This window comes from Triturus cristatus, chromosome 4_1 (genome assembly GCF_964204655.1).
Source record: "Triturus cristatus chromosome 4_1, aTriCri1.1, whole genome shotgun sequence".
Classification (NCBI taxonomy): Eukaryota; Metazoa; Chordata; class Amphibia; order Caudata; family Salamandridae; genus Triturus; species Triturus cristatus.
The window spans coordinates 292,022,669-292,039,019 of record NC_140585.1 but is presented as its reverse complement, the minus strand read 5'-3'; the positions used below and the strand labels follow the sequence as shown (position 1 = coordinate 292,039,019).

General features: G+C 47.0%; 1 protein-coding gene across 1 annotated transcript in view; it reads left to right on the top strand.

Moving 5' to 3' along the window:
- The first annotated feature begins 1,123 nt into the window (after positions 1 to 1,123).
- The window catches only part of GPR19 (G protein-coupled receptor 19), a 154,609-nt gene continuing 139,381 nt past the window's right edge, over positions 1,124 to 16,351 (top strand). The window contains exon 1 of the mRNA XM_085650536.1: positions 1,124 to 1,407. The gene's annotated coding sequence lies outside the window, so the exon portion shown is untranslated. The remainder of the gene's footprint in view (positions 1,408 to 16,351) is intronic.

Here is a 16,351-nt window from a genome sequence, read left to right as displayed (position 1 = left end):
AGCTAGTTTGGTCTGCCGTCTCCAGCATGACTTCGGTCCCTCTAGCTGAATCAATATTCATGTAGTGGGATAGTGCTTAGGCGGTTAGACAATATGACGATTAATAACTCTGTGCTCTGATTCATCTAAACTATATATTTTTTTATCACACCATGATGAATCTGCACTTCCAATAGATTTCTTTGAGAAGATTTCCTCAAATTTGGGGTGAGCCAGAGAACTCTTGAGACTTTTCCGATCCTACTAGGGCTGCTGTCAGATTATTTATTGATTTTGCTACTCCTTTGGGACTTAACGCATTTTTGACTTTGCTCATGATTCTTTATTGTCCTATTACTAAGAGCCTAATTTGCTATTACTATTAGTCTTTATGCATCTATACTTACAATTTCTGTATTGTACCTTTTACATTTTTATAAGAAATATTTAACTTTTTTTTAAATTCTGCCCTAAAACTCACTCACTTATTGATTCTGTACTTACTTAAATAACTGCATTTTTTAAACGTGGTATGGTGCCTTGTCATGCGACACATTGGCTCATGAAATTGAGGTTTAACCGCGTTCCTGACCCATCCACCTGTGGGCGTATGGCTAAGGTGTCTTTTTGGGGTGTACGAATTTAGGGGTCCCCCACTCTTTCTACAGTGGGACAGAGTATGTTCCTTGTCTACAATAGTTGGTTGTGCGAGAAATTCGTTTGGTATGTGTTTATACACGTTACGCTTGAAGAAAACACGCGCCATGGGCATTTCAACATACCATGTCCCTGGAATACGGAACGGCCCGCTCGTGCTGGGATGTTAACTGGGGCAAGAGCGACACTGGCACCATATCTATGGGCCCCGGTGAATCTCAAAAGCCCGTTTCCGATGCTTGCTCGGGGGGCGTCTACTTCGAGTGGCAATGGAGGAATGCGTGGCGGCTGCCAGGTACGGGTTGCGTGGCAAACAAGCAAAGGGAGAGGAAGGGGCTCCAGCTCCTTCGCCGTCCGCGCCTTGATGTCAGGGCTCTGTTCAGTGAGGGGAAGCGTAACCTGGTAACCGACGGCCTGGCTCTGCGTATGGTACGGCCCGAAGCAGCCTCCCACCCCCTCTGCGCAGCAGTGGTTCTACCCGCTCGGACTGGGGGCGCGCGGCGCGCTGCCTTCACAGAGCGGCATCACGAGGATCAAGGTGCTGGGGAGAACACCCTGCCGCCTGTCGCGACATGGACCTGCGAGTCGCGATCAGCACGCTCTCGGTGAGCTGAAAGAAGCGAAGGCAGAAGGAGACCCGGACAGAAACCTGGCACTGATGGACCAGCACAGCCTTGGAGTGGCACCGCGGATACTGGGAGTCTGGAGGAGCAGTGCGCAGGCCGGAGCAAGAGGGCCCGTCCACGCAGCAGCCCCGCGAGGGCCACTGAGGCAAGCGGCTGGGTGGGCTGGTGTTTCGGGGCAGGGGGCTGTGACCTGTGATGTGCGGAGGAAGGCCACGCAGAAATGCAGTGTGACCTGCAGCCCAGGGACCCATATCTCCCATCCTCTTGTATTAATGATGTTGAGGAACTCACCTAACATTAAACATTTTTAAATAAAACAACAATCGAGAAACCTCCCCTCCCCCCAATCTAACCGTACCCCATTGTGTAAGAGGCTCTCACCCCTGACCTTTAGTAAGGACCGGTAGGTGATAGGGCCCAGGGGTGCAGCACTAAAGGATGACCGTAGATCTCAGCTGTGCAGCTATGAAGGGGCGCCCTTGCCCCAGCAGAACGCTTCTCACACCGCTTTTACTTCAATGTACCTCCTCCACTAGCTAGTTCTTTAATAATTTTATGTATTTGTGCTCTCCTGTCGTAGCTGCTTCTAAACAGGTGTGTAGTTATGCACGTTCGGCCGAATCGCCCCACCCTCACCCCACCCAGAAGAGTTGTCACCTCCCCCCTTGCGCCACAGGGGCTGCATGGGGCCTATGTTACACTGCCAGGCGATGAGTATGTAAATATCGCCCAGCGTAAACCCCCAAGCAACGAAGCATTGGCATAATCGATGGTGCATCATGGAATGTTTTTTTAGCAACCTTGGAACGATGAAAGGCAGTGGCTCGCCCAGCCATCAAACCAGTGACTCAGAAGATCTTTGTAGGAGGATATACCCCTTTAACCCCCCAGCTTACTTACACTAAAAATAGTTATATTGCCCTCTGTGTATCACACGAGGTTCTCATCAGTAGGTGCAGTTTGGTTCCAGTGGCATAATGAGCATGTGACCCACCTCTGGGCCCTTGCCAGGTAGGACGATACATTAAACAGATAAAAGGTGATGGGAGGAACGCTTGTAACAAGTCTACCCACTGGCAATCACTCGGGATGGCATTCTAACCCACTGTTCCTTTGCTCACCATGCCACCTCAGTGTGGACCCAGCCATGTGCAAAGCAGTCTCGACCCTGCTCCAATAGGTGCAATCCAGCCCAAACTGCCAGACATCCGTTCAAGCACTCGCATTCCTTCCAGCATCCTGTTGCTTTGCAGCTCTTAAGGAGGCGGGGGGGGGCGGGGGGGCATGTTTGTTTCTTTGGTTATTGGCCTGTACTCCTTTATACCATACACACCGTAATAAAGGCAATAACAGTGTGATGCCTTCACTTCTTTAATGATTTCCGGGCTCCCACGGTGGATGTTTGGCATGCTACTGGGGTTCCCTATGAATGGACGTCCCAGTAAGACAGCTGCATTGAACCATTCCGCGGTGCTCGGTCGTTTGCCCTACGCTGACAGAGCCTTCCTTAGGACCTAAGGAGGGAACAATGAGTTGCCTCGGGCCTCACATTTCTGAGTATATTTGCAGTCCTGCACTCACAAAGGTTAGTCATTGTTTGAATAGATTATGCCAATCACAAACAACTAGTGTGTGGTGTTTATGTAGAGCACCCCTACACCTATAAACTGAATTGACTTTTGATTCCTAAGAAATAGCAGGCCTCTGAAGTTTGCTAGTAGCCAAGCCTGCTACTCAATTACCAGCAGGGCAGAATTGAGTAGCCCACCCAAGCCACATGTTTTCTTTGCACCGAGACTTGTCTATTCTATGCACATTTTGTATGGCTGCCCTAGGGCTTCCAAGTGCTAACATCTGATATACAGACTGACCATCACGTAACATCAAGGTACTTGTGCGACTTATAGTCTTGTTTATCCCATTTTAAACCAGGAATATGCCCACACCGTCTCATTGTGCGCTAAACCCCTGTGATGTGTTTTACTGGCCCAAACCACTGAGTGAAGGGTGCCACGGGCTGTGAATAGGCTGTGGCGTGGTTTCTGGAGAAGGATACCCCTGCACACATAGTCCTATGATCGCCACAAGAAGCCAGTGCCTGGGTGAGCAGCACTAAGCATCACAGTGGCGGGAGGAGCAGGCGTCACTTGTTTTGCTCGGTGCCCCGGCTGCGCTCTGATTGCGTGTCCGGTGCATTCTCCGTCACTGCGATGTTTCGTCTGTACGTACTCGTAGCGTGTGGGGGGGATGGGGCTGCATGGCTGAAAACTTTTTTTTTTGGGGGGGGGGGGGGAATAGGTAAGTATGTGTATGGATAGACCTGCGTCCTTGGGGAAAGGGGATTTACTTGTTGATAAGGTCTCTCTGCCTGTGGGCGCGTCTAGGATACCCACCAAAGGTGGACGTGCCCATTTACGTGATAGATGGCTCAACGAATGGCCTTTGTCGGTCGTTAGTGGGACACGCTGACGTGGTACCTGACGCTGTGTGCGCGCATCCTTTGCGCAGTTTATGCATCTGGCAGTTATTGTAGGCGCTGCAGGACGCCGGTTTATTACAGGTCTGAGCACAAAGGTACCTGGCACGCACTGAAATGTCTCCGTTTTTTGTAGTGGTCGAGGGGGGTCTGGTATAGTGCCACTGTTTGTGAAGATAGTTTGGATACGTGACCGTCATTGTTCATGCACTAAGTGATGTCTTTGGGTTTGTGTGAGTCAGTTTGTTAGTGGGCGTGCAATTGCAATTTATGTCAGTCTGAGGCGGTCCGTCTATCACTAGGCGAGGGGATTCTCACACTAACATAATCATTACATTACTGGTGTCACACACTTTCGATATTCCTAATCTGACTTTCGCAGTGTAATAGCAGAGCTCTCAACGTTCCCAGATGCATGCGCGAGTAGCCCATCTAGTCCTTTTTTGTTGCACGTAGGGATTTGTACTCCTATTTAACCCGCGAGGAGCGCAAATCCCAGAATTCAAATAAAATACCTGGACAGGATGAACTACTCACGCGTAGAATGGGAAACTTGGGATATGAGCCCTGTTATAGTTTTTAGACATATTCCTGCGTTTCCATAGGCATTTTTCCCTAATGACTAAGGTGTCATTTAACGAATCTTCACGAAACTTTCCATAAAAAAAGTCTCATCCACCACAGCTCCTTCCTAGAAAGTTTCAGGGTGATCTGTCAAGCGGGACACAAGAAAATGTGGATGGCTTCCTTTTATGGTTCTGGTGCAGTCAATGCAGTAGTTCACCTTCTGTGCAAACTTGTGATAATAGGTGAGCGAGACCCTGCCATGCATGAAAGGGACACACATTATGTCCTACAGCACCCCTATTTATTAAAGCAATAAGACAGTTGTGGACATTCCACAAGGCAACCTAAAATTCCAAAGCGCTGACGATGGAAGGAAATTTATCGGATTAAGAGTAAGATGTTACCTTCAATAAATCTAATTCTCACATGTCTCTATTTGCAGAAGATGAACTTAGGCACGGGGGCTTGTGTGTTAGCCACAATCATGCACTATATATAGTGGCTGAGCTGGACCTTTATCTTAAGCTTCTTTAAACCAAAGCCAGTGACTTAACCAAAAGCCCATGTACACTCCCTTACTTGTCAGGAACCTTCTTATACCATCTCCTAGGCTTCTACTGCAAGACATATGAAACGGCTTATCCCATAGTATGAAGTGACATGCAGTATCGTAAGGATCTGTAATGAATCATACAAATCTCATAGGTGTCCTATGTGGAAATAGCATTTTTAGGTCTTGCCTACCAGATAGCTATCAGGTTGCTAAGGTCCTAGTTTGAGATTTGAAGAACTTACTGTTGGCTTACAGCCATCCCATAGCTTACCATAGATGGCCTTACTGTCACTCTTATTCGCTTCTTAGTTGATGGCTTTCCTTGTCCCATCTTGTCCATATTGTGTTTGTTTCTCCTCTGGAGCACAGCCTCTTTACCATCCCTTTGCTTGGCCCTATTATAGGCTTCCCTTGGTCCCTCTTAGGCAACTCCATTTTCTTTTCAGTTGAGCACTCCATGAGAGTGCTGTGTTTTCAATCACTCTACCTCATGATCTTCGCTCACCCTACCTCCTGTGCTCTGTGTTGCTCTTTCCCTTGTGTGTTTACCCAACACTCTGTTGCTCTCTCCCTCATGTGCCTCCCCCCTGCAAACACCTCCTTCCCAGTGCTCTATGTTGCTCTCTCCCAAATGCTTCTGCCCCCAAAAACATTCTGTGCTTCCCCTTATGTGCTTTCCCTGCAAACCCCTTTCTTCCCTATGGTTCATGTTTCCTCCCTCGTGTGCTTCTCTCCCTGGAACAAAACCACCCTATAAGCTCAGTGTTGAGGTCTCGCTCATGTGCCGTCCCTGGCTCCATGTTTCTGTCTCCCACATATACTTCTCTCCCATGCAAACCCCATCCCCTTGGTCAGTGTTGCACTCCTTCTGTATTCTTCTTGCCAGATAACTCCCTTATGTGCTCCACGTTGCTTTTGCCCTCATGTGCTGCTGTGCACCACGTGATTCTCTCTACCTTGTGCACTTCCCCCTGCAAACTCCCGCTCCCCGTGCTGATCTCTCCCTTGTGTGGTTCTCCTCCATGAAAACTCTCTACCTCCGTGCTCAGTGTTGCTCTCTCGCTCATGCGCAGCGGCGGCTCCTCCGCTATGGCGAGGAGCGTCACCCCCCCAGCGGCCTCAAAACAGCAGAAAAGGAAAAATAAAACAATAATAAATACGTTTTATTATCGTTTTATTTTTCCTTTCATGGCGAGTCTTTGGGGGCAGGGCCATGGGGGATGACAGGCACAGGAGGGGTGGTAGTTCACTGTGATCAGTGTGCATGATAGTTTGTACGGCTGTCTCAGGCCGACCAAACCATCATGCGCACTGAAGCTGTCTCCAATCTGAGCTGCGCTGCCGAGTTTTTATTTTGTCATCCCACGACCCCTTCCCGCCGCTCCAGTCTTCCACAATCCCAGCCGGTATTGCTTCTGTGCCCCCCCGTGCACTGTGACCCATGCCCCCTGATCCATGTTGTTCTCTCCACCCTGTGCTGCCCCGTAGTCCCTATATTTCCTCTCCCTGGTCCCCAAACAGCACTGGCAAAGCCAATAGATCCAAAAGGCAAGACTCTACTGGCTTTGCCAATGCTCATTGGACTATAGTTTCCATCACTTGGGCCGTCTGCCTTGTTTTCGATAATGGCAGGTTGCCATTTCCCCTCCCACTCTATCATGCTTCACCGTTTAAATTAAACAGTTCCTTTCATCTCTTCTAGGCCCACCCATTCCTTTGTCCCTGTAACCTTTGTTTTTTTCAGTGAATTTCCAAGGTTTTTTAAATAGCAGTCGCATTTGCAGAGTGGTGGAGAAAGTGGGCGGGGTCTCTGACCAGCGCTCAGGAATTGCTCTGTGTAGTACCTACAGGAGATACCAGGAGGGCGTCTTGGGCCCCCAAGGTCCCTCAGGAGTAAAGAGGACTTCATCCCCTAACTAGTAGTGCACAAGAAGCCGCGTTTGCAGAGTGGTGGAAAAAGGGAGCGTGGCCTCCGACGACCTCTTAGCAATCCTGATGTGTGGGACTTTATTTTAGGTAACAAGAGGGGTAGATGGCCCCCAAGGACGTCCTTGGGGGACAACCACCACTCCTGTTAACTTCAGTAAGTTCCACAGAGCAGGATTGCTGAGAGCTTGTCAGAGGCACTCTGCAAATGCACCTCCTGGCACGCTACTTGTTGAGGTATGAAGTCTCCTTAGCTCTTGAGGGTCCTTGGGGGCCAACTACCCCTCCTGTTACCTCCAGTAAGTCCCAGACAGCATGATTGCTGTGAGGTTTTAGGTGGCCATGCCCCCTTTCTCCACCACTCTGCAAACGTGCCTTCTGGCCCAGTACTAGTTGGGGGATGAAGTCCCTTTGGCGGTCTTTGGCGGCCAACTACCCCTCCTGTTATCTCCAGTAAGTCCCACACAGCTGGTTTGCTAAGAGGTTGACATCTAACTTTCTGCAAAATTTGGTGTATATATTATTATTACTTTATTGCATAATTTGTTAAAAACCTTTGTAACAGTATACAGAGACAGACGTTCATTCGTTAGGTACTGACTTTGACAATAAGTTAAAAGCATCATTATGTCCTTAAGTACTGGCTTTGATAGTAAAGTTAAAAACATTGTTAAAACCTTAAGTCTAAAACATTTAATTCAATTTCAGCTTGAACAGTTGGGAATTAAGAAAAGAATCATTGTAACATAAAAGCTTCTGTTGCATGTTGCACAGTCCGTAATACTATGTGGATTGTATTTGTTTTGAAAAGAGAGTTTGGAATCTTCGTAAGTGAAGGGGGAGAAGTTATGTGAGAAAAACTATTTGGACAAGTAAACTCCTCTTGTGCCATGCATTGATTGAAAGTCGGAAGCATGTCTGTTGGTCAGTGACCGAAGGCGATAGACTCAGTGAGGGCGATGGGACAGGTTACCTGTCAGTCCATTGCGTTCACATCTTGCCTCCTCTAACTTCTTGGTGAAGCGATCCATGAATCTGACCAAGGCACAATTCAGGGTAGTATTCACGGGGTCAAAACAGGCCAGGAGAGCTGCCAAATTTGGTGTAATTCCGTTCTGTGGTTTGAGCTGTAGTCGTGTTAATAACAAAAAAAGACAAAACCCCATAGACATAACATGGGGAAAATGTGTTTTGGGATCCTCTTTATTCACGGACCCCGCAAGACGGACCCCCCCGAAACTTTTAACACAGCAGCTGAACCAAAAAGGGGACATTTTTTTAAAAGTTTGGGAAGATTCGTCAAGCGGCGCCAAAGCTAGTGGCACAACAAAACACACATTTCCTATGGAAACTTTGGTCCTAACTATAACTACCTATTGGCGACCACAGTAGGTTAAATACATTATCTATCTATCTATCTATCTATCTATCTATCTATCTATCTATCTATCTATCTATCTATCTATCTATCTATCTATCTATCTATCTATCTATCTATCTATCTATCTATCTATCTATCTATCTATCTATCTATCTATCGATATATATATATCTATATATCTATATATGTATATATATATATATATATCTTTCAAAGGTTGCCCAACAACAAAGGCACACACAAAGACAAGCAGACACCAGCTTTGCAGTGGCAGAGTCTTTATTTGGCAACCAGCAAACGCATTTGAATATTTCCAGCGCCTCACCCCGACACGTTTCGGAGCTCCTGCTTCTTGTTCACGGGTCAGCTGACTTGTGGGCAGATGCATGAGGAGGCCGTCCCTAGATCAGCATTAATATAGCCCCCTAATGAGCACGTGTTCTCGCTTTGCTTTCAGGGACTGGAAGTCCTTATGCTAACATATTATCCTCAATGGATTCTGCCTTAAAGCATTTTTTTCAAACTCTCAATAGAGCCTTCTAGTGCGTGGACCGGTTAAATAGTTGCTCACACTTGTCATTCCGTTGTAGCGATTTCTGTGTATCTGAAATCAACAGATAATAATGTTAATGTGGGGGTACCGCCTTCCCGACCTGGATCGGCCGGAACATATCTTTCAAAGGTTGCCCAACAACGAAGGCACACACGAAGACAAGCAGACTCCAGCTTTGCAGTGGCAGAGTCTTTATTCGGCAATCAGCAAAAGCATTTGAATATTTCCAGCTCCTCACCCGACATGTTTCGGAGCTCCTGCTCCTTGTTCACGGGTCAGCTGGCTTGTAGGCAGATGCATGAGGAGGCCGTCCCTAGATCAGCATTAATATCGCCCCCTAATGAGCACGTGTTCTTGCTTTGCTTTCTGGGACTGGAAGTCCTTATGCTAACATATTATCCCCAATGCCTTCTGCCTTAAAGCAGTTTTTTTCAAACTCTCAATGGAGCCTTCTAGTGCGTGGACCGGTTAAATAGTTGCTCACACTTGTCATTTTGTTGTAGCGATTTCTGTGTATCTGAAATCAACAGTCCATAATGTTAATGTGGTGGTCCCGTGAACAAGAAACAGGAGCTCCAAAATGCGTCTGGGTGAGGCGCTGGAAATATTCACTTGCGTTTGCTGGTTGCCGAATAAAGACTCTGCCACTGGAAAGCTGGAGTCTGCTTGTCTTTGTGTGCGCCTTAGTTGTTGGGCAACCTTTGAAAGATATATATATATTTCCCAAAAGACCTCTCTGTTCAGAAAGGAGTGAGCTTTCAAGAGTTTTTGCCCCCTGGTGGGTGCCCTGATGGGTTGGCTTCTCACGCATGCTGGTACTTGTGGTGCGCTTTCACACCCATAATTACTTCCCTTCAGTGGGTGATGCCGAATGTTTTGCTGTTTTTAAAGTTCACTGTAACTCCTTTGCATGCCACTTTAAAGCTGCTAGGGACCAGACCAAAGTACAATCCTTGGCGGCTGCCAACTACCCATATTGCTTCTGCACAACATACAAATACGGTCACATTTTGGGCAGTTTGGGGCTCTTTTTACGGCGGTGCGTAGCTCAGCGGCAGGACCAAGCCGGATAATTATCCCAAAAGACCTCTCTGTTCAGAAAGGAGTGAGCCCCACACTTACGGTGATTGTAATTTACTTTATTCTGCAGCACTGGCGATCCTCATGCAGTTCGGTCTCCTAGACCTTTCTCAAAGGGGCGCCACGGCATCTGGAGGTTAGAAAACACACCAACAAACAATTGCGCTATTTCAAGAGTTTTTGCCCCCTGGTGGGCGCCCTGATGGGTTGGCTTATCACACATGCTGGTTCTTGTGGTGCGCTTTCACACACATATATATGTAGAAAACAGAGTAGTTCATAAATGTTACCAGAATCCCCCCACATGTTTAGGTTTTGTGTATATAAAACTTTGGCACTGTATGTTGAATCTGTACGAATCATGTTCCCCTCCCGAGAAAAAAACGTATCTCCTTCGGCTCTTTCATGGAAAGTCTTGTGCTGATCCATCAAGCGTGAGCCTACAAAGCGGCAGGAGGGGGGTCTAAAAGTGCAATCTCCTATTTATAGGAAATTATTCTCTCTGATACAAAAGAAACATGAGGAACGGAGTTTTACCAACTTTGCCAAAAGGTAGATCTTTACTCACAAAGCGCCTGTTTTGTAATTTGGTGTAAATTCGTTCAGCCTTTTCCAGGAAATAAACGTTTAAAAAAGGGCTCGGGTTGGGCATGGAATTGTTAAAAAGTTAGCTTTATCTGGACTGTCGGTGTCCGAGTATGCTCTGATTAAACTGTTTAAAGGGGGCTAGTCAGTCTTGATTGTCTGGCCACAACACAAACTATAAGTTGTGGCAGCCCTTGCAGGAATCAAAGACATGGTCGTCATTGAAATGCATTGTAGTGAATGTCAAGTTTTGTGGGTCATAAAAATGAGCATATACAGAGATAACAGATTTTAGCCGCAATATAAATCATTTGTGATATTACACTCCTTATACTCATCACAAGAGTTCTGGTGAGTTCGCAAATGATTTTACCCTGTGAGAAAGTCTGACCCTTAGGATGTGATGAACCATGTTTTTAGAGAAAAATGTCTTCTCTCATGATTTACACAAAGAGGTTATGGAAGGTGCTCCAGAAGCTAAAATGAAGGACATTTAATCTAAGTTTACACTACCTCAGCCATGTGAGAACAAAGTCTGATAGACTGACAAAAACATGTACTTCAAGCAGCAGCATGTTAGCTGATTCCCAAGTGTTATGCTATGGCTCCACCAGAGTGTTCAAATGAACAACTAGAGCGCCAGCATTCTGCATTTATGACAAATGCATGGTATTCTTGAACTCTATCTTGGTACAATCAAAGCTGTAAAACTGAAAGGAATTTCCCCCATGAGGGCGATCCCCAAGCAGGGATCCACCCACTACAGGGGGAGCGGCCCCTTGGGCAAGGCCCTTCGCTTCCCCCATTTAATTTTGCCCCAGATAGTCTTTCTGACCCCCTCGGGGACAGATGGGGGCATTATTCCCCAATCTGTCCCCCAGGGGGCAGGAAGCACCCTAGACACCAGGGTATTTTTTTTTGGGCCCAGGGTGGGGACTGCTCAGAATGGCATGCCAATGCCCCCACCGTGCCCCCCCAAAAAAGGCAAAAGACTTTCTGCCCACCCTCCCCCCAGGAGGCAGATGAGGGCAATAGCCCCTGATCTGCCTCCCCGGGGGGGCAGAAAGCCCACTAGGCACCAGGGATACATTTTTTCCAAAATTCAGGGGTGTGGGCTGCCCAGAAAGGGTATGCCAATGCCTCCATCCTCCTGAAAAGATATCACAGTGTTTCTGTCCCCCCAGAAAGCAGATGGGGCAGTAGCCTCGGGGGACAGCGAACCCACTAGGCACCAGCGATTATGCTGGATTTTTTTATACGTAGGTGTAGGGGCTGCCCAGAAAGGGCATCCCAATGCCCCCACCCCCAAAAAATAGCTACAGTCTTTCTGTCCCTATTGAGGGCATATCGGGGCAATAGCCCCTTATTCCCCCCTCTCCAGGGCGGGGGAAAGCCCTCTAGGCACTGACTTTTTTCCGGAATGTGCCTACCTGTGGATTTTGGGTCCTAGCGCTGTTGGCAGCCAAGGAAACCTAGCAAACCTATACATTTTTAAAAACTAGGCACACTGGGGAATCCAGGATGTGGTGAAATGTGTGGCTCTCACTAGGTTATATTACCCAGAATTCCTTGTAAACCTCAAACTTTGAAGAAAAAATACATTTTCCTCACATTTCGTTGATGGAAAGTTCTGGAATCTGTGCAGATCCACAAACTTCCACCGACCCAGCATTCCCCAAAGTATCCCGATAAAAATGGTACTTCACTTGTTTGGGCAGGCCTACTACCCGTTACAGGAAACGGCCTAGAACGCAATGTGGACACACCACATTTTTACAGTGAAAACTGACCCTTTTTTTGCAAAGTGCCTAGCTGTAGATTTTGAACCCTAGCTCTGCCGGCACCTATGGAAACCTAGCAAAGAAATACATTTTTGCAAACTAGACATCCAGGGGAATCCAGGATGGGGTAACTTGTGTGGTTCTCACTAGGTTCTGTTACCCAGAATCCCTTGAAAATCTCAAACTTTGTTAAAAAAAAAAAAAAAAAAAATTTTACTCACCTTTCTGTTATGGAAAGTTCTGGAATCTGCGTGAGTCCACACACTTCCACCCACCCCGCATTCTCCAAACTCTCCTGATCAAAATTGTACCTATCACAAAATGACCTGGTTTTGCAAGGGGGCACCTGGATTTTTGGCCCCGGGCTCCGCGACCATCTGGGGAATCCTACCAAACCCACACATTTCTGAAAACTAGACACCCTGGGGAGTCCAGTGAGGTATGGCTTGCGTGGATCCCCCAATGTTTACCTACCCAGAAGCCCCTGCAAACCTCAAATGTAGCTGAAAGAATCGCTTTTTTTGTGTGGAATACTGTGCTGGCACAAATGTCCTACCACCGAGAGTTCCCCTTGGTCTCCCGATAAAAATGATACCTCACTTGTGTGGCTGTCCAATGCAGAATCAGCAAAAAACATATTTTTAAAAAAAAGTAGTGCCTAGAATTCGAGGTGATACCCTTAATCCATATATTTTTAACCCTTCCCAGTCACAGGCCTTTGGCCCACCCAAACAAGTAAGGTATCATTTTACCCGGGAGACCAAGGGGAACGCTGGGTGGTAGGACATGTGTGCCGGCACGGTGATCCCACTCAAAATGCAAAAAAATGATTTATTCAGCTAAATTTGAGGTTTGCAGGGGATTCTGGGTAGGGAAACATTGGGGGATCCACGCAAGCCATACCTCACTGGACTCCCCAGGGTGTCTAGTTTTCAGAAATGTGTGGTTTTGGTAGGTTTCCGCTGAGGCCGGTGCCAAAAATCTAGGTGCTCCTCCCCGGTAAAACTAGTTGTTTTATGATAGGTAATTTTGAAGTCTCCACAATAGGTTTAAGGCCCTTGCCTGTCCCAGGTACGTGACCCACCCACACAAGTGAGGTTCCATTTTATCGGGAGACCTGGGGAAACGCTGGTTGTTAGGAAATTTGTGTCAGCCCGGTGATCCTACAACTTTCCCACACAAAAATGTGAGACCAATTAGATTTTTTTAGCAAAATGTGAGATTTGCAGGGGATTCTGGGTAGGGAAAAGTTGGGGGATCCATGCAAGCCATACCTCCCAGGACTCCCCATTGTGTCTAGTTTTAGAAATGTGTGGGTTTGGTAGGTTTCCGTTGCTGGCTGCCGAGCCCGGGGTCATAAACTCAGGTGACCCACCTTGCAAAAACAGGTCGTTTTGTGATAGGTAATTTTGATGTCTCCACAATACGTTTTGGGCCCTATCCTGTCGCGGGTACTTGGCTCACCCACACGAGTGAGGTACCATTTTTATTGGAAGACCTGGGGGAATGCTGGGTGGAAGGAAATTTGTGTCAGCATGGTGATCCTGCAACTTTCCCACACAAAAATGTGAGAAAAATTCGATTTTTTTAGCAAAATGTGAGATTTGCAGGGGAGTCTGGGTAGGGAAACGTTGGGGGATCCATGCAAGCCATACCTCCTTGGACTCTGCAGTGTGTCTAGTTTTCAGAAATGTGTGGGTTTGGTAGGTTTCCCTAGCTGGCTGCCGAGCACGGGACCATAAACTCAGGTGACCCACTTTGCACAAACAGGTCGTTTTGTGATAGGTAATTTTGATGTCTCCATAATACGTTTTGGGCCCTATCCTGTCGTGAGGTACAATTTTTATTGGAAGACCTGGGGGAATGCTGGGTGTAAGGAAATTTGTGTCAGCACGGTGATCCGACAACTTTTCCACACAGAAATTTGGGGAAAATGTGATTTTTTCCATCAGAATTTGAGGTTTGCAGGGGATTCGGAGTAGGAAATCTTTGGGGGGTCCACGCAAGTCACACCTCCCTGGAATCCTCCGGGTCTCTAAATTTCAGAAATGTGTGGGTTTGGTAGGTTTCCCTATATGGCTGCTGACCCCGGGACCAAAAACGCAGATGCCCCCTATCTATCAGAAAACGACCTGGTTTTGCAAGGGGGGCACCTGCGTTTTTGGCCCAGCATTCATCGGCCATCTAGGTAAGCCTACCAAACCCAGACATTTCTGAAAACTAGACACCCAGGAGAATTCAGGGAGGTATGGCTTGCTTGGATCCCCAAATGTTTTCCTACCCAGAATCCCCTGCAAACCTCAAATTTAGCTAAAGAAATCAAATTTTCCTCACATTTCTGGTTTGAATCACAGTGTCGGCACAAATATCCTACACCTCAGCCTTCCCCTCAGTCTTCAAAGTAAAATTATATCTCACCAGCATTCTCCCAGGTCTCCCGATTAAAATGGTACCTCACTCGTATGGGTGGGCCAAGTACCCGTGACAAGCAAGGGCCAAAAATGTATTGTGGAGACATTAAAATTACCTATGACAAAACTATCTGGTTTTGCAAGGGAATCACCTGGGTTCTTGGCCCCGGACTCAGCGGCCATCTAGGGACACCTACCGAACGCACGCATTTCTGAAAACTCTAGACGTGGGGGGTCCAGGGCGGTATGGCTTGCATGGATCCCCCAACGTTTCCCTATCCAGAATCCCCTGCAAGCCTCAAATTTTGCCTGAAAAATCAAATTTTTCTCACATTTCTGTGTGAAAGAGTTGTGGGATCACTGGGCTGAAACAAATTTCCTTCCACCCAGTGTTCCCCCAGGTCTCCCGATAAAAGTGGTACCTCACTCGTGTGGGTGGGCGAAGTACCCGCGTCAGACAAGGGCCCAAAACGTATTGTGGAGACATCAAAATTACCGATCACAAAACAATTTGGTTTTGCATGTGGGGTCACCTGTGTTTTTGGCCCCGGGCTCGGAAGCCATCTAGGGGAAAAATACCAAACTCACACATTTCTGAAAACTGGAGACCCGGGAGAGTCCAGGAAGGTATGGCTTGCGTGGATCCTCCAACGTTTCCCTATGTGTGGCGCTTAGGCAGATTAGGGGCTATTGCCACCATCTGCCTCCTTGGGGACAGAAAGTCTTTTGTTTTCTTTGGGGGGGTAGGGTGGGGGCATTTGCATGCCCATTCTCGGCAGCCCCCACCCTAGGCCTATAAAAACAATCCCTGGCGTCTAGGGTGCTTTCTGCCCCCCGTGGGGCAGATTGGGTGCTACTGCAATGTAATTTGTACCCTTTTATAAGTTAATACACAATTCACACCAATTAAACTGACTAAACAGTGATTACTGAATTGGGTCAAGATGCCAATTTCTAAAAATGGTTACCGGCATATGTCACTTTAAAGAAAACTAGCACTTTAATTTCATTTTAGTGTAGTCTGCAATTGTTCATACAACAGGAACAGTGATGTCATATACTTTACAGAAATAAAGTAATTAACAGATGGGGACAATTATGACATTTAGGAGCCTGATAACATATATTTAATGGAAATTAACTAATTTAGTTCTGATGCTAAATTCATAGTAAGAATCTTAGGGTTTGTTACTTTGAGTTTTGGTTTAAGTGACGTATCCAAACTTATAAAAATAACAATATGCACAGGTCAGGTTAAAGACGACTGGCACTTTATGGTAATCCACATTGGCCATGAAAAACAAGGATATATATATATATATTGAAAAACACCATGCCCTCAGGCAAGGCTGCACATGAGCAGCACCGCGATCCAGCGGGTAGAAGACACATCAGCATCCCGCTGTCAGCTCTCAGTCGCTCTTCTCCTGACACGTTTCTGAGCCGTTCACTCGTTACATATATATATATATATATATTATCTACTGGCGGTCGCCAGTTGATAGTTATAGTTAGGACCTATTTTCCATAGGAAATCTGCAACATTCTATTCCCAATAAGTCTGGCGCCGGTTGACGAATCCTCGTGAAATTTTCCAAACTTTTGGCCAGCTCCGCTCCGCTCCTACCCTGAAAGTTTTGCGGTGATCCGTCAAGCGGGGGCCGAGAAAAAAGGGGGGTCCCAAAACGCGTTTTCCCCATGCAATTTCCCATAGGATCTGTTGTCGCAGCTACAGCCCGAACCGCTGAACGGAATGACACCAAATTTGGCAAAGAG